This window comes from Schistocerca serialis, chromosome 2, assembly GCF_023864345.2.
Source record: "Schistocerca serialis cubense isolate TAMUIC-IGC-003099 chromosome 2, iqSchSeri2.2, whole genome shotgun sequence".
NCBI classification, from domain to species: Eukaryota; Metazoa; Arthropoda; class Insecta; order Orthoptera; family Acrididae; genus Schistocerca; species Schistocerca serialis.
The window spans coordinates 614,692,169-614,710,581 of record NC_064639.1 but is presented as its reverse complement, the minus strand read 5'-3'; the positions used below and the strand labels follow the sequence as shown (position 1 = coordinate 614,710,581).

General features: G+C 40.7%; 1 long non-coding RNA gene across 1 annotated transcript in view; it reads left to right on the top strand.

The window, feature by feature from the left end:
* The first annotated feature begins 708 nt into the window (after positions 1–708).
* Positions 709–18,413, top strand: part of LOC126457662 (uncharacterized) — a 45,581-nt gene continuing 27,876 nt past the window's right edge. The window contains exon 1 of the long non-coding RNA XR_007585497.1: positions 709–909. This is a non-coding gene — a long non-coding RNA (uncharacterized LOC126457662). The remainder of the gene's footprint in view (positions 910–18,413) is intronic.

Below are 18,413 nucleotides of genomic sequence, written 5' to 3'. Positions count from 1 at the left end.
TTTACAGATATTTACTGCAGGAGATTTCTACTTTCCATACACACAGAGACTGTTATGATCTTTTCCGTGCCGAGCACGTCGCAAACAGTCGTGAAATTATTTGTTCCCTTTTCTGCCACTTTTTGTAATCCGCTACTCGGTCTCATATAAGTGTTTTCCGTTAAGTAAATGAGTGAACTGCGAGAAACATTAATTTTGTCAGCTTTCCCCATCGCCTCAAAATTTGGTGAGCTATTGTTGTTGACATCGCGCGGTTTGCTGGGCCCCAATTAACTCTCGCAGCAAGACTTCCAGGTGACAGCTTTTTTGACGGTGCATAAGCGTGCCTAGCGAGTTCCTCCAGTAACAACTAGTACGATAAATTTCGATACTGTGTAGCAGCTAGTCGACAGTGACTCCTAGACACAGCTCCCGCTGTTCCCAGCGCCAGATAATCCTCTGCTACTATCCTGGCTGACAGAGAGAAAGGGAACAATGCGATGGCCGGCACAATGACGTGGGAGTAGCTGGCAGACAATCGCTATCAGCGGCAGGGAGGGCATGAGGTCGAGAATACGGGCACAGCAGTCTTGCAGAATACACTGCAAGTGGAATCGACGGGAACAACGGAGTGCAGACACAGGCGGAGCTTGTCTTAACTGAAATCAGTCCCTCAGTGGCTATTTAAAGTGTTTCTGCGTGCACGGCCCGACATCGGAACCTAGGTGAGAGATGAGGTACAGATAATAGAAGTGAACAGTGTATGTTAAAATGGTACTGTGCGAGTTACCGGACGTGTATCAGTAGAAATTGAGAGTTCTAAAACGCAAGTGCTAGTGAACTGTGTCGACAGAAGGTTGCACATCGCAAACAATGAGTACCTCGGAGACGATGAAGTTATCACAGGGGTCAGCTTTGGTCGTTAATCAGGTAAATAAAAGAGTAAATGTCGTTAGTACATGGATTATGTAACCTATACAAAGCCAAGTTATTCATATACACTATGTACCTCTCCACTGTGAAATGTGGTTCTTGGCTCTTAACTGCTTGTTTTCCGCTTAGACAACTGTGATGAGTGTGTGCATTAGTCAAAAATCAAAGCCATCCGTGAGTTCATTCTTACTACCTTCGCCACGTACTCTACGCAGCCACACTCAAGTTTAAAGTAGTGCGCATTGTTACCTATCGAATATTCTGGATTTGCTCAGATCATTTATGGTTAGTGTCATTAAAATTTCTGGCGGTGAAAATGTGTGCCAACGCTGACAGAGAAACAGACAGAACAACTACACTAGTTGTTAAGTGTGAATAGGTGTTTAAGTTACGTAAGCAGGGGCATGGTGTGTAGGGGAAGAGAATTCGAGTGTCTACCCCAAAGAAAAGAAGCGAAGTGTTCGGAACTAGTATTCCACTGACGACACGCTTCTGCTACTAAGCTGCAGTCTCAGTGATGTTACGAATACCGTACAGCAAAACCAACCTTGCAGAAACTTCACGCAACTTCCTGTGTAAGCCTAGTAACAAACTCCCAGAAAGTGATTTAGTGATTCGGATTCGGTTTTAAAAGTACCAGAGGATGAGAGTGCCTAAATGTGAACCATAGGACGCAGTAAACAACATCTTTACATTTTTGAACTATGATGTATTTTCGCCAATGTGGATTTCATTCCGCTTTTACTCTTTCTCGTCGTGTCAAAAGAGAGAATTTAGAACTGTCGTATAGTAAATTACAGTTAAAGTAGAGATTAAGCATAAAATAGTTTAACATTGTGGATAATTCACCATTTCATAATAATCAGTACGATAAACCACCAACTTCTAGCTTCGAAAAAGTGAAATACAGTCTTGACATACTACTAATCATTTACAGTTTTGGTCGTACATATCCTTAGAGCTTTTCTTGTAGGTACGCGTGGTTATTACACTACCAGTATTGTTTGAAACTAGGAATCGAATCTCCACACAGATGCTTGGTCTAAAGCAACGATGTAAACTAAAGCCTACATTTCTTTGTTATCTGCCGACAGCAGTCGTTGCGTAATGATTAAAATCAATTACATGTCAAACGTGATCACATTCAGAGTGCATATTTTTCACTTTCACGGAAGTGTGCTGTGATAATATTTCATATTAAAGTGACTGCAGAAGCCATACATGAAGAAATAAATGACTATGGAAAAATTGGAAGGTGACGACTGATACCGTTCGGTGTGTATGATTCAACTTACAGACAAGTGATGTTCAAGAATGATTTTGGTTTGAAAAATACCTCTAATAGAGAAGAAAAAGAATGTCGAAGCAATGCGTAAAAGGAGAGAGGATGATTATGAATAGAAGAACAATATATTGATAGGAATGGGGAAACGGAGACGCTCGGTGTAGACAACGCGAGGGACGGCGTAGATAGCTTTGTAGTCCACTTGTAAACAAATAGCTCCAGCACCCTCTTTTGTTAATCAGAAGTTTTTGTTGCAGCTGCTAGTGTGCAGAGGAGATACAGCTGTAGGTCTCGAGATAGTTTTTACTCGTTTGTTGAGGTTTACCTAAGGACTGTCCTAGAACTTTTCTCATGTATATCACAAGTTTCATCTGTGAAAATATGCGTAAATGCCGGGATGCTCTCTGGTTTTGATTCCACTATAAGGCCCATCGCCGGCCGAAGTGGCCGTGCGGTTAAAGGCGCTGCAGTCTGGAACCGCAAGACCGCAACGGTCGCAGGTTCGAATCCTGCCTCGGGCATGGATGTTTGTGATGTCCTTAGGTTAGTTAGGTTTAACTAGTTCTAAGTTCTAGGGGACTAATGACCTCAGCAGTTGAGTCCCATAGTGCTCAGAGCCATTTGATTTGATAAGGCCCATCCCCGGATAATTCAGTCTCAATACAGTGGGAGGCAAGAAGTGTCACTTCTAATAGGATACGGCTATACAGCACTACGATGTTCAAAAGAATCTTTACCTTATTATGAAGACGTTAATTTCTCAGGAAATATAATTTTTTTAAATGTAGGAGACCACTTGTCAGTCTTACGTATTTGCAGTCAGTCATCAGCTCTATTGTTGTGTTATTCTGAAAACTGGGTGAACGGTTCCACTAAGACTTAAAGAAATGGAGTGGAGGTACCAGAGCCGATGGGATTTCAAATGTTCAAATGGGTGTGATATCTTATGGTACTTAATTGCTAAGGTCATCAGTCCCTAAGCTTACACACTACTTAACCTAAATTATCCTAAGGACAAACACCCATGCCGAGGGAGGACTCGAACCTCCGCCGGGACTGATGAGATTTCAACATTACTTTCGCCAACGTGTTAATAATGCGTTACAATATCAAGTCTTTGCCTTTAATGTCGTGCGATATTTTAAAATTCTGTGGCTTTGTATAGCTACACTACGTAACACCTGGCGTTGCTAGGAATTGAAAGTTTTTCTGTTCATCTAAGTGCCACTAGAATGCGCCGTCAATAGCTTCGCTTATTTCTTCGGGATTTATTGTAGTTAGTTCGTCAGTTACATGGTCTATGGATTATTTGGACGATTTCTTTATCGAAATCATGAGGATCTAGTCAGTTAACAGGATAAATATAACGATAATTGTTAACATTGACGAACACCATTTATTTAAGTTCAACTCATATAAGTACACTTAAAATAATTATTTTTCCAGGCTAATAGTTTATATCCAGAAATTTTTCCATGGAATAAAAGTTGTCCAGGAGGAATAACCTTAGGATAGATTTACAACTTTCTTGGCTATATGTCAGGCATTTTGTGTTATTGAGCAAATGGCCAAACATTTTTGTTGCCGCATTTTACACTCCTTTCTGAGGTACTGATGGCTTAAATAATGTGTGATAAATGTCATTTTTGGTCTACTTTTGTGAGTATTGACATCAATTTTCTTCTCAAATTGTGATGTAAAATTTATCACGAATTTAAATTGCGAATATATGTACTGTGACTGTGGAGTTAAAATGCCTAATTCCTCGAGGAGGTGCCTACATGACGACCATGCGTGAAAATCACGTATTGTTCTTAGTCCTTGCTTTTGTGTAAGCAATACTTTCTTTTCAAGCGATGAGTTACCCCTGAAAATTATTCCATAATTCATTATTGAGTGGAAATGTCCAAAATATGTCAGGAGGTTGGGTTGTTTATTTTCAAACTAGCAACTGTAAGAGCAGCAAAAGTAGCTGAACTTAAAGTTTGAGTAGCTCAGGAATATACTTCTTCCAGTTGAAGTTTTCACTAGTATGCACACCCAAATATTTGGTGACTCTACCCCATTTACTGTCTCCTGTTGATGTGATACATCAACTGATGGATGACTGTTTGTTGTACAGAACTGAATATAGTGTGTTTTCTCATCATTTAGGAAGAGTCCATTTTCAGAGACCACTTAATAATTCTTTGAAAACACCATTAACAGTCTCTTCCGTGACTTTCTCTCTAATGGGATTTGTTGTAACACTAGTTTTATCTGCAAAATGAACCAATTATGCTTGTTAAATATTAAGTGGAAAGTCAGTCACATATACAAGTAATTGGAGAGGACCCAAAATTGAAACCTGTGGGCCTTTGTGATTAACTCATGTCACTGAAAATTTTCTACCCTTGCAGCGTCGTTTGAATTATTCAACATAACTTTTTGCATTATATTTCCTAAGTAAGATTCAAACCAGTTATTTGTAGAGTCGTCGATTGCATAAAATTTGAGTTTTTCTAAGAGTGTAAAATGATCCATACAATGAAACGCCGAGGAAGGATCACAAAATATACTAACATTGAAGACTTCTAATATTTAATGAGTGAATGTATAAACAGCATTCTCAGTTGACCAATACTTCTGAAATTCAAATTGCAATATGCTAAATAAATTGTTTCTACTTAAATGTGACTCTACTCTTGAGCATATTATTTTTTAAATTTTTTTTAGAACAAGCTGTCATTAAGGGGACTGGACAATAATGATCAAGTCTTTCTTGCCACACTTCTCATGACGAGGTTTAGCAGTGGTATACTTTACACTATCTGGAAAAATTCCCTGCCAGTAATGCATTACTTATACCACTAAGGACGTTATTTATTAAATTAGAAAAACTTTTCAGAATTCTGCTTGAAATTCCATCAACACACCATGAGCTATTGTCTTCTAGAATTTTTATTATTCTATTCATTTCATTGAAGGATATTGGTGATAATTCTAGTTAGATAATGTTTTGTGGAATTACGTTTTTGATATATTCTCTTGCAACTACAACTCAACCATTTAATCATATTTTTTGCTGCTTCATTTGGAGAGAGGTTGTTAACAGTACTCGCAACTTGTGAGTTATTAGTCACAACATTGTAATTTAGTTTAATTGTTATGGTATCTTGTACACTGACTGGCTGTCCTATCTCCTGCTCGATCATATCCCCTGTAATTTTAATCTTATTACAAGCGTTATTAATTTCTTTCAGGACACGCATACTAAACATTTTAATGACTTCCCTTAAAATATTACAGTATTTTTTGTAGTATGAAAATAATACTGGATGAAAATGAACAAAAGTACAATTACGGAAGCATTTATTCTTATCCGCCTACATCTACATCTACATCTACATTTATACTCCGCAAGCCAGCCAACGGATGTGTGGCGGAGGGCACTTTACGAGCCACTGTCATTACCTCCCTTTCCTGTTCCAGTCGCGTATGGTTCGCGGGAAGAACGACTGTCTGGAAGCCTCCGTGCGCGGTCTAATCTCTCTAATTTTACATTCGTGATCTCCTCGGGAGATATAAGTAGGGGGAAGCAATATATTCGATACCTCATCCAGAAACGCACCCTCTCGAAACCTGGCGAGCAAGCTACACCGCGATGCAGAGCGCCTCTCTTGCAAAGTCTGCCGCTTGAGTTTGTTAAACATCTCCGCAACGCTATCACGGTTACCAAATAATCCTGTGACGAAACGCGCCGCTCTTCTTTGGATCTTCTCTATCTCCTCCGTCAACCCGATCTGGTACGGATCCCACACTGATGAACAATACTCAAATATAGGTCGAACGAGTGTTTTGTAAGCCACCTCCTTTGTTGATGGACTACATTTTCTAAGCACTCTCCCAATGAATCTCAACCTGGTATTTTATATGATCATTCCACTTCAAATCGTTCCGCACGCATACTCCCAGATATTTTACAGAAGTAACTGCTACCAGTGTTTGTTCCGCTATCATATAATCATACAATAAAGGATCCTTCTTTCCATGTATTCGCAATACATTACATTTGTCTATGTTAAGGGTCAGTTGCCACTCTCTGCACCAAGTGCCTATCCGCTGCAGATCTTCCTGCATTTCGCTACAATTTTCTAATGCTGCAACTTCTCTGTATACTACAGCATCACCCGCGAAAAGCCGCATGGGACTTCCGACACTATCTACTACGTCATTTATATATTTTGTGAAAAGCAATGGTCCCATAACACTCCCCTGTGGCACGCCAGAGGTTACTTTAACGTCTGTAGACACCTCTCCATTGATAACAACATGCTGTGTTCTGTTTGCTAAAAACTCTTCAATCCAGCCACACAGCTGGTCTGATATTCCGTAGGCTCTTACTTTGTATATCAGGCGACAGTGCGGAACTGTATCGAACGCCTTCCGGAAGTCAAGAAAACGGCATCTACCTGGGAGCCTGTATCTAATATTTTCTGGGTCTCATGAACAAATAAAGCGAGTTGGGTCTCACACGATCGCTGTTTCCGGAATCCATGTTAATTCCTACACAGTAGATTCTGGGTTTCCAAAAACGACATGGTACTCGAGCAAAAAACATGTTCTAAAATTCTACAACAGATCGACGTCAGAGATATAGGTCTATAGTTTTGCGCATCTGCTCGACGACCCTTCTTGAAGACTGGGACTACCTGTGCTCTTTTCCAATCATTTGGAACCTTCCGTTCCTCTAGAGACTTGCGGTACACGGCTGTTAGAAGGGGGCCAAGTTCTTTCGCGTACTCTGGTATCCCGTCAGGTCCAGTGGACTTTCCTCTGTTGAGTGACTCCAGTTGCTTTTCTATTCCTTGGACACTTATTTCGATGTCAGCCTTTTTTTCGTTTGTACGAAGATTTAGAGAAGGAACTGCAGTGTGGTCTTCCTCTGTGAAACAGCTTTGGAAAAAGGTGTTTAGTATTTCAGCTTTACGCGTGTCATCCTCTGTTTCAATGCCATCATCATCCCGGAGTGTCTGGATATGCTGTTTCGAGCCACTTACTGATTTAACGTAAGATCAGAACTTCCTAGGATTTTCTGTCAAGTCGGTACATAGAATTTTACTTTCGAATTCACTGAACGCTTCACGCATAGCCCTCCTTACGCTAACTTTGTCATCGTTTAGCTTCTGTTTGTCTGAGAGGTTTTGGCTGCGTTTAAACTTGGAGTGAAGCTCTCTTTGCTTTCGCAGTAGTTTCCTAACTTTATTGTTGTACCACGGTGGGTTTTTCCCGTCCCTCACAGTTTCACTCAGCACGTACCTGTCTAAAACGCATTTTACGATTGCCTTGAACTTTTTCCATAAACACTCAACATTGTCAGTGTCGGAACAGAAATTTTCGTTTTGATCTGTTAGGTAGTCTGAAATCTGTCTTCTATTACTCTTGCTAAACAGATAAACCTTCCTCCCTTTTTTTATATTCCTACTAACTTCCATATTCAGGGATGCTGCAACGGCCTTATGATCACTGATTCCCTGTTCTGTTTTTACAGAGTCTAAAAGTTCGGGTCTGTTTGTTATCAGTAGGTCCAAGATGTTATCTCCACGAGTCGGTTCTCTGTTTAATTGCTCGAGGTAATTTTCGGATAGTGCACTCAGTATAATGTCACTCGATGCTCTGTCCCTACCACTGCCTCTGCACTGTATTTAGAGTTCTTACATGTACTGAAAAAAATTATGTGTGATGTATATTATTTTGATGGTTACATAGCACATATATAAATTTAAATTTGCAGCCACGACAAAACACTGACGCAATACAGAAAAATAGTCCCCCACGTGGATCCTTCACCATCTAATCAAATTCTCACCTTTCATAACTCACACTGAATACCTTCAAACAACCTACACTATCCGCAAACTCGACTTCAATAATTCTACTGTTACCTCTGTAATTTCCAATCTTAGTACCCCGCTGCGCCTCTAACGACAGATTCCACCAATTCTGCTCCTGCACATTCTCCGCATTCTCTCCCAAAATGAGCGAGGTGGTGCAGTGCTTAGCAGGCTGGACCCGCATTCGGGAGGACGACTCTTCAAATCCGCGTCCGGCCATTTAGATTTAGGTTATCCTCGATTATCCTACATCGGTTCAGGTAAATGCTGGGACGCTTTCTTTGAAAGGGCACGGACGATTTCTTTCCCCATCGTTGAAACGTTTCGATCTTCCTCTCCGTCTCTAATGACCTCGCTGTGGACGGGACGTTAAACCTTAATATTTCGTCCTTCCTTTTTCTTCCAACGAAATTTCAACCGAGTCTCTCTCCCAGACTATAAACTCCACCCCGATATTTACCCGTCCTCCCAAATATAAATCCACCTCATCACGTCTCCCTTTTCGTTTCCTTCCCATCTTTTCGTACCCCTTCTCCCCATTCCCTTCTTTGCATAACCCAATTGTTCCCTTCAAATTATGGCCTTGCCAACACCTCCAACTAATTTATTTTACAGGCCTGCCTTGAAAAAAATAAAGTGTCAAAATATGATCACGGACTAATTTTCGGACTTTACGTCTTCAGTTGATAAACCTCCAACTACTCCTCCCTGTTTGTCTCCAAACATCCACACCTTCATCGATACTACCTACCAGTCCTCTATCTTTACATCCCCTCCCTCTTATCCCTCTCAACGCTCAACTAGTTTCCCCTTTAAGAACAGGCGAGCTTTCGCAGGAAGCTCGTTCAATTTTTAGTGACGACTGCCACTGCTGCTTTAACACCAGTGTTCAACGTCGTGTTTTAAATGTTTTACAAACATTGCTATTTTTTATTATTCCTGTTTTAAATAAATAACGAAGAAAATCAAGTTTCTTTTATGTGAAACCTTCCTTTACCTTTGCCCCTTAGATGCAATTCTAGGAAAGTGGGCATCGCGCCAAGAGCAGATTTCATCTACTCCCTTCTCTGACATCATAATCATCATTAATAACAACAACAACAATAAATACACCGGATACACATACACAATATGGTTACACATGTCAAGTACTAATGCCGCAGAATTAGCGGCCATTCGAAAGGCTTGTACTAGGTACTTATCCTCACGAAAAATAAGTAACAGAATAATCTCTAGTAGTTGTCATGGCAACTCAGCCAATGAAGGAAGGAGGCACAATCTGAGCTGTGGCAAGACTTCATCTGTGTAGTGACATTACTATTTAAATCATAAAGAGAAAACTTACGTGACAGACATGAAGATTATACGTAGTTCTCTTTGGATCATTACGTTAATAAAAATGCGAGCTTGAAAGGGTTTCTTACTATAATTTTGATGATTCCGAAGGAAATGTAACTCGTGTATGAGAGCCAACAGAGGAGCGGATTTCTTGCTGTTGCCTCAGTAAATGGAATTTTCCATCAAGTTTCAAAGAGTGAACGGCAGAGTTTAGATATGAGTGTAAATTTAAACGACAAACTGATACGAACGGTACGCCGTCGTCTGGTGTTTTTTGGGTCGTTTGCATAAGCATGTTCTCTGGCAGTATCTTAACCAGCGCCATGGAGGGTATCGGGACGATGGACAGGGCGCGACCTCGGTGACCAGAATTATCTTCCAACGGGTGTTCAATCTTCCTTAACAGTTAATTACTGTCGCGAATATCTTTGCTCCGCGGACATATTTGCGCTAGTTGGACCTTTCGCTGTGGTTTCAATTTGGGCTACTACCAAGTAGAGAGTTTCGTCCAGTCGCTAATGCAAGTGTCGGGCTCTTCACTTTATCTTTCTGTCGTTTGGAATCAACTTAAAACATCAGTAATGAAAACTCTGAAATTATTCTGAATTTCGGTCCACACCCTAAAGCTTTCTTCGTGGTTCTTATTCTCTACTTCTTTCGAAGAACATCATGTAAATACGCCAGATGCGACATTGTTTCAGACGGTATTGTTTCAGATACTGGTCTAAGTGACTTGTGTGTTATCGCAAAATAAAGACGCAATTTAAAAATAATCATTCCCACAAATGTGTCAAACAAACAGTGTGGTATGGAAGCGCAAAACTTCGAATGGAACTCTAGTGGATGCCTTTATTGTAGAAACGAGAAGCTGTCTCTACCAATTTGTGGCACTTCTTGCTACAGATTTCTGTAAGAAAATTCTGCGGGCGCAAGTCGTAATCGGGCTATTGTCGTGACTGTATGTAGAATGCAACCTTTCTTCGACAGGGTACCAGGAAGGGGTGGGTGACGGGCCTGTAGCCCCGGCCGCCTCCAACCTCCGGAGAAGATCCACCGTTCACATTCGATAGCTGACTGAGTGGACCCAGCGCAATTTTGGAGGGACTGAAACGGGGAATGGCCTGCGCCCCCATCCGGTATTGAACCCTGTATCTCCAGAGCCGGAGACTATCGCTCTACCCGCCAGGCCGCAACGCAAAGACCACTGATACACGAATTTAACTATCGCTGCCAGTACCACAATACAACAGATTTAACGCTTTTCTGATACTGACAACCATAAGAAGTGACAATACACTGAATGGATTTTATGGACCAGCATGGTTCATGATCCGGCATAGCAATTAATTTTAGATTGTGAGAGTTCCATGAAATTCAGCTGCAGAATTACGAATGGGGCGAGTCAGGAGCTCGCGATTAATATATGTACACTTCTTCCTGGCGTACGTCCGTCTCTTGTAGAGGCTAGGTATCAGAAAGATGGGAGACCATTGTAAAAATATGTGAAATAAATAGACGAAAGCGCACCACTGAAGTGATTTATTCATATTCTGATTACCGGCGTTAGGGTTCAAGTGTTCCACGAAAGAGATCTGACCCTAATGTAGTTCACGAGGGTCGTTTTTAACAGCTTTAGACATAAAACGCCATGGTGTTGTTGTATGTAGAACGCGCTTCATACTGTAGCTTCGGCTACTCGATTTTCAGGATATCGTAGATCACTTGGCAGTACAAGCACTTGGCTGGCCTTTCCGATCAAATGCGGAAGAACCGACTGTCCCGAAGTTTCGACTACTTCTAATACGATAATGAATAGGAGTAAAATAGAAAACAGTGTATCATCATCAGACGTGGATCGTAGTTGAGATAATGTTGTAGACTGAAGTGCCTAACCGTTAGGTTCTACGAAAAAAATCCTGTTTCAAATTCCGAATTTCTGTGCACTTACAAATGGTTCAAATGGCTCTGAGCACTATGGGACTTAACATCTGAGGTCATCAGTCCCCTAGAACTTAGAACTACTTAAACCTAACTAACCTAAGGACATCACACACATCCATGCCCGAGGCAGGATTCGAACCTGCGACCGTAGCAGTGTGCACTTACAACTGTGAAATTTGAGTGCTGTGACGAGCAAGGTTTACAGAACACTTCCTCGGAACAAATTCTCGTGGTAATCTATAAGGGAGCTGCGTAAGATGTTGTAATAAGTGCTTCATAGTTCGTTGGTGTGGGAATGTAGTGCAATAAATGTTCAAAACAGGAGAATTGTGTCCGACCTCTTTCTGGCAAGTACTTGGTGGGTATAACGAACAAAAATTAATAAAGAATTCATTTACATATATTGTATTTATTCGTCTGAACATCTATGTCAGTGATACTGTGTTATATAACGCGTCATAACATAGCCTAAACAGAACGTATTTAAAAAAAAACACAGAATAGTAAAAAAAAGGTAACTATGAAATTCTAGAATGAAAATTTTACTAATAAATGAAAACCATCTTTACAGGAATGACTACAACCAGTCCTCTTTTGTGTTAATATAATTCTTATTTTCCAACTACCTGTACCATATCGCCTGCGACTCGTCACCAGACGGTACACTTCTTGGTAATAGCTCATAGCAGAGGAGTCATTTGATTTCATAGGATTACTTTTGATCCAAAAATTATTTTGGAAAAATTTTTTCTACGTTTGTCAGTTATGTTTGATAAATTATATTTGAAAATTATGTTAGAAAACAATTTGCCGTCTTTTTCCAATAGCATTCAGATCAAAGTTAAATAAAACAATCATTGTGGACGTGAACGTAAACTTATTGCACATTTAGAGAAACTGCCCTTATTCACGAAATATGTGTATTTTACTCTATTTTTGCGCGGATCATTTCAGTAGTGCCTAACCAGAATTCGATTTACGACGATAAAGTCCTTTACATCCACTCCAACGGTTTGACAACTGAAATAAGACATAAGTTTCTTCCTAAATGTGGTCTATCAGAGCTCGCTAACGTCACAGTGGAAAAACTGCCGACGGTGAATTCAATCGTTGATGTTGCTCGTCCTAAAGTGCAGGTCAGGATAACGCTCCAATAGCCTAAATTAGAACTGCACATATAAAATACTAAACTTGCCATGTGGCAAGAAGAATTTAACAAACTTCTACCACATCCATGGTAATGCATGGAGAGATATGGAGACTGCTTCGACTAATAGCCACTACTTCTCCCTTAACGGGCAGATTCTGTACCCGGGCGTGGACGGCCTACGGAACATCCTACTTTGAGGAGATAGTGCCCACAGTTGCCTCTGTAGCCAGTTACTGAGACTGATCACTGCACTCTCATTCGGGACTTCGCAGTGACCTCATAATTTTCACTGGAAGGGAAACCTAATAAGATACAGGGGTTTCAGCTGATCCTACGGATGTTGTTTAAAGCAACCTCCAACGTTACTCGTGTATCTGGCCTTCAAAAACAAAGTGCGACATTTTCATACTCTATCGCTCGCTACGGGCAACCTGTTAGTTCAACTGGTTCAAATGGCTCTGAGCACTATGGGGCTTGAGACTTAACTATTGAGGTCATCAGTCCCCTAGAACTTAGAACTACTTAAACCTAACTGACCTAAGGACATCACACACATCCATGCCCGAGGCAGGATTCGAACCTGTGACCGTAGCAGTCGCGCGGTTCCAGACTGTAGCGCCTAGAACCGCTCGGCCACCCCGGCCGGCGACACTGTTAGTGATAGAAAAAATAAACAGAAACTGTTTGTAGGAAATTTAATGTAGTTAAATTTTGTAAACAAATAGTACAAATCCGAGCTTCAAACGCAGCTTGACTCCCACATTCACCCCCACCGGTCAGGATTTCTAGTGTGTTGGTCATGGCACTCCTCCAACCAATGTACAAAAATTTGCGATTGCACGAATTATTTTCCACATTCCATCTTTTTTGGTCTTCATCGACTGGCCTTATTTCACCACCGGCTTACTCGAGCACTTACAAATTATAAAACTGACGTTTGTGTACAGTTTACTTAAGAGTTTTGTGAATTTTAACACCATAAAATAAACAATTACATTGTTGTATCCCTCAGACATTCTGACTCCGACACTGCTGTGCTAATAAGGATTAAGTTTGGATCGAACTGTCAAAGTAATTAGTTTTAGTGTAACGTTTACGAAAGTCGTTTTTCTTTCATTGCCCTCGCGGGCACGTTTGAATTAGCAATGTCGAAATAGCCAGCTAGCCTGCTGGCGTAACAGCCCAATCAACAGAGACCAAAAAAGGTCGAATATCGGGAACAGTTCGTGTAGCTGGAAATTTCTGTACAGTGGCAGGAGAGAGTGCCACGAAGAACATACAAGAAATACTGACTGGTGAGGGATGAGTGTGGGACTATAGGTGCGTTTGAAGATCATTTTTGTACTTTTTCTTGAATAAGGGGAAAACCGTGGCTTCCAGCGAAAACGTACCTGAGAGAAAAATTTAATTACCTTAAATTTACTACAAAACGGTCCCCTTCATTTTTTCTGTAAGACTAACAGTCTGCGCGTATCGAGCTAGAGTATGAAAATCTTGCGCTTGATTGTTGAATGCCAGGTGTAACACTTCGGGTTGAATTAAACGACGTCGGTATGGACTGCTGAAGCACCCTGTATATCACTCAATCCTGTACGAAAAAATGAACAGAATTAAAAAAATAATAATATGACGTGATTTTGTGTGCGCTCTGAGAGAATCCTTCACATGTAGACTGTGGCTGAGGCATTTGCGAACCAATAACCATCAGATCATTAACTTGTGGACCCTAAAACATACTAAAAATTTCAGAACTATGTATCAAAACCAAGAGATAGCTAATTTATACTGATTCTACTAACATTTTCGTATTATCACATTTCGCTAAAGCTCTCATTCAAAATTGCAAAAAGATAAGGAAATTATTTTTTCAAATTACAAGTTTCTGCCGAAGGTGAACTTCCTATCTTTCCTGCCTACTGCTGATAAGAAATATGGAGTAACATGTGACAGCTCCAAAATTGGTTGCAGCATCTGGCTTAGCCCCTCGTTCCGTTGACTTTTTTGAGACGTGAAGAACCAGCGTGCTTTCTCACTATTACTTCACCTTCTAGAAATGTTACCAAATGTTGTTTCTTTCTATTATAGTAACGGAAATTATAATTACGTAATGTACGTGGTATCACGTGACTGCGCTAGGAGCAACGGCTTTGCTCTCGCAATGAAAACCCTCCGGCGGCGTTCCTTACTATTATCATCGACTGAGGCAGGGCAGGCCACACTTACTTCCCCGCAACTTACTGCTATCAAACGCTCCTTTATAAATTAAGATCGAGAAAACTGTGTCTCCTTGTTCGATTTATATTGACATTAAGCAAAGCAATCGTACATTTTGTCTCAACATCATTCTAATATTTCTAGTTGTAAACCTTAGATTGTGTTATAGATGATCATACAGAAAATAACAGTCTTTTACTTTACACTATTTCAAATTTGTTACATCTTAAAACTCTTTATTGAAGAATCGAAGTTAGTATGGTCAGCTTACAAACACACAGGGTATTTGAAGCAATCAAGACGCTATATTGATGATACAGGGATTCCATAAATTGTCTTTACGACTGAAGACTTTAATATCTTTGAAAATGTTGTTGTTGTGGTCTTCAGTCTAGAGACTGCTTTGATGCAGCTCGCCATGCTACTCTATCCTGTACAAGCTTCTTCATCTCCAAATAACTACTGCACCCTACATATTTCTGAATCTGCTTAGTGTATTCATTTCTTGGTGTCGCTCTACGATTTTTACCTTCCATGCTGCCCTCCAATACTAAACTGGTGATCCCTTGATGCCTAAGAACATGTCCTACCAACCGATCCCTTCCTCTAGTCAAGTTGTGCCACAAATTCCTCTTCTCCTCAGTTCTACTCAGTACCTCCTCATTAGTTACGTGATCTACCCATCTAATCTTCAGCATTTTTCTGTAGCATCACATTTCGAAAGCTTCTATTCTCTTCTTACATAAACTATTTATCGTCTATGTTTCATTTCTATATATGGCTATACTCCATACAAATACTTTCAGAAACGACTTCCTGACACTTAAATATATACTCGATGTTAACAAATTTCTCTTCTTCAGAAACTCTTTACTTACTACTACTTTAAGTGTTTCATTTCCTAATCTAATTATTTCAGCATCACACGGTTTAATTAGACTACAATCCATTATCCTCGTTTTGCTTTTGATGTTCCTCCTTTGAAGACACTGCCCATTCCGTTCAGCTGTTCTTCCAGGTCCTTTGCTGTCTGTGACAGAATTACGATGTCATCGGCAAACCTCGAAGTTTTTATTTCTTCTCCACGGATTTTAATTCCTACTCCATGGAATTTAATTCCTACTCCATTACTGCTTGCTCAGTACATACTTCATTTCCATAATATTGCCCTCACGTACATCGCCCTTGTATAGACCCTCTGCATACTCTTTCCACATTTCTGATTTCCCTTCTTTGCTTAGAACTAGTTTTCCATCTGGACTCTTGATATTGATACAAGTGGTTCTCTTTCCTCCAGAGGTCTCTTTAATTTTCCTGTAGGCAGTATCTATCTTACCCCTAGTGATATATGCCTCTACATCCTTACTTTGCAACTATACTAGATATTAACAAATGGTTTTCAGTATGTGATAAAATACGTCACAAAGTTTTTAGTCTTTCAGGTAACGCAATTTCGACATTAAACTGAACTTAAAAACCTGATAAAATGTGGACGCCACAGAAGAAAACTCAATGTGTGGCCTGGTTCACACAAACTACGTCCGATACCCAAGTGCAACGAAACTTTCGAACACGATATGGTAAACAACCACCATCCCAACCAATCATTCGGTCTTGGAACGTCGTTTATGGAAACAGGTGGTGTTTTCCATAAAAAGGTACGGTAGGCGTTTGCAAGGTAGTCGACAAAATCGGTGTGTATGGCGGCGAGCGAGTTGGAAACGAGACGATCAACAATGTGCAATGTCTTCCATAAGAGGTTACGGCCATATCCCTACAACTTGCAGCTGCTTCAGGCATTAAAGCCTACGGACGAGCCTCAGCGAGAACAGTTTGTAGTGGATGTGCTAGGCAAGACTAATAAACAATGATTTTTTGAAACAGATTTGTTTCTCCGATGAGAAAACATTTCTTGTATCTAGAAGACTGAATCTTCATAACGTTCGTGTATGGGGTTCAGATACAGTGGAAAGAGACAGTCCCTAGGTCATTTTTCGTAGCTGGCTTACGTACAGTTGCATCATTGGTCCACTCTTTTCCAGCGAGTCTCCCGTCATTACAAGGGTTTGCTGCGCCCCAACTGGAACGCCTGCAACCTGATGTCATATTTCAGCAGGATGAAGCACCTCCCCTTGGTCCCTGAATGTTCAGCAATTTCTAGATGAAAAGTTTCCTGATAGGCGGATTGAACGAGATTGTCTAATTCAGTGGCCTCCCCGGTCCCCTGACCTCACACCACTAGATTTACTCATGTGGGGCTTTGTAAAGGATCTGGTGTACCGAACGAAGGTTAGAGACCTACAGGACTTGAAGCCTCACATTCGCAATGCATTTGAACGTGTCACGTGGAGATCTTGAATCGAGAGAAATGGAATTCCGAGTAGACACTACCCGTGCCTCTAAGGGTGCACACATTGATGTCTAGGAATGAGGCAACAAAACTTTATGACTTATCACATGTTGAAAACCATTTGTTAATAGCTAACATAGTTTTAAGGGTATTAAAGTCTTAAGTCATAAAGATAATTGATGAATGCACTATTACATTTGCTTGTTTAGACAATAAGAGAAAGACACTGGATCGCCTCGATTGTGAGAGGCGATGGGGATCACGCGAAACAAACACGTCTAACGTATTATTGAGATGACCACGTGATCACCTGTTTAACCTTATCGCTCGTTGTGTACCATGTTCTCCTTAAAGTGGTCTACCGGATTCGTAAGTCATCGTGCAGTATTTAAAACAATGAAATTCGAGCCATTTTTCGGTTTCACAGGCAAATTCATGCTGTTGCTACGGATGAAGACCGGTATTACATGTAGTTGAGTTACTTGCTGGAAATTCAGAAGCATAACTGATGTGTGATATTCACCATTCACCGTTTATTCTTTCTTATCACCTAGAAAAACTGTTTATGAAGCTTGATATTCTCTCTAAATACGTGAGTACGATAGGTGTGGTATTTAACTATGCAGGATAGTAATAAACAGTCAGAAATTTAGTAAGGATGTTGCAGGATAGGCTGTGCTGACAAATAATTGTTAAGAAAGTCGCACGTTTCCGATTTAATGAGCCTTGAAGTTGCTAATAAGGCCGTCGCGCACAAATTCAAGTGGTTCGCTAGATGTAGTTGGTGTCTGTACTTATCACACCGTAGATGGCAGCACACAAGACTGGACATCCCTTGGCGCTGGATCGATCGTTACTACCGTCTCATGTCCAATTTTTGTATCGCTCTCTTGTCCGGTGTTAGGAAACCAAACGAAGTACAAGGTTGGCGACACCGTCTCTGGCGGGTCGCTTGAATCTGGACGCGCGACGGCCTGAGTGGCCAACTTCAATACTAAATAACTCGGAAACGACGCAACATATCGAATATTATCTTAAAAATTATTTCTCGGCACGACGTACCCTTTACCATCCTCAAAATCTTTTCAGACTGTTTCTGACGACCCTGTATAGGATCTGTGCGCTACTGAAAGAAATGGAGTTATCTTTCCACTTAGTTATGTTCCTTGAGAGTAAAATGCGTGTCACATGCGCACCAAAAACTTTGTGTCAGCAGACTCTCCCGTCTTTCCAGTACATCGTTTTCGCAGATACTTTGTGAGGAATAAAAGGTAAGGATAAACGCCTAGTAGGTGCCGCCGATACGTTACATCTCTGGAGTTCATTATAAACAAAGAGTAAACTCAACAA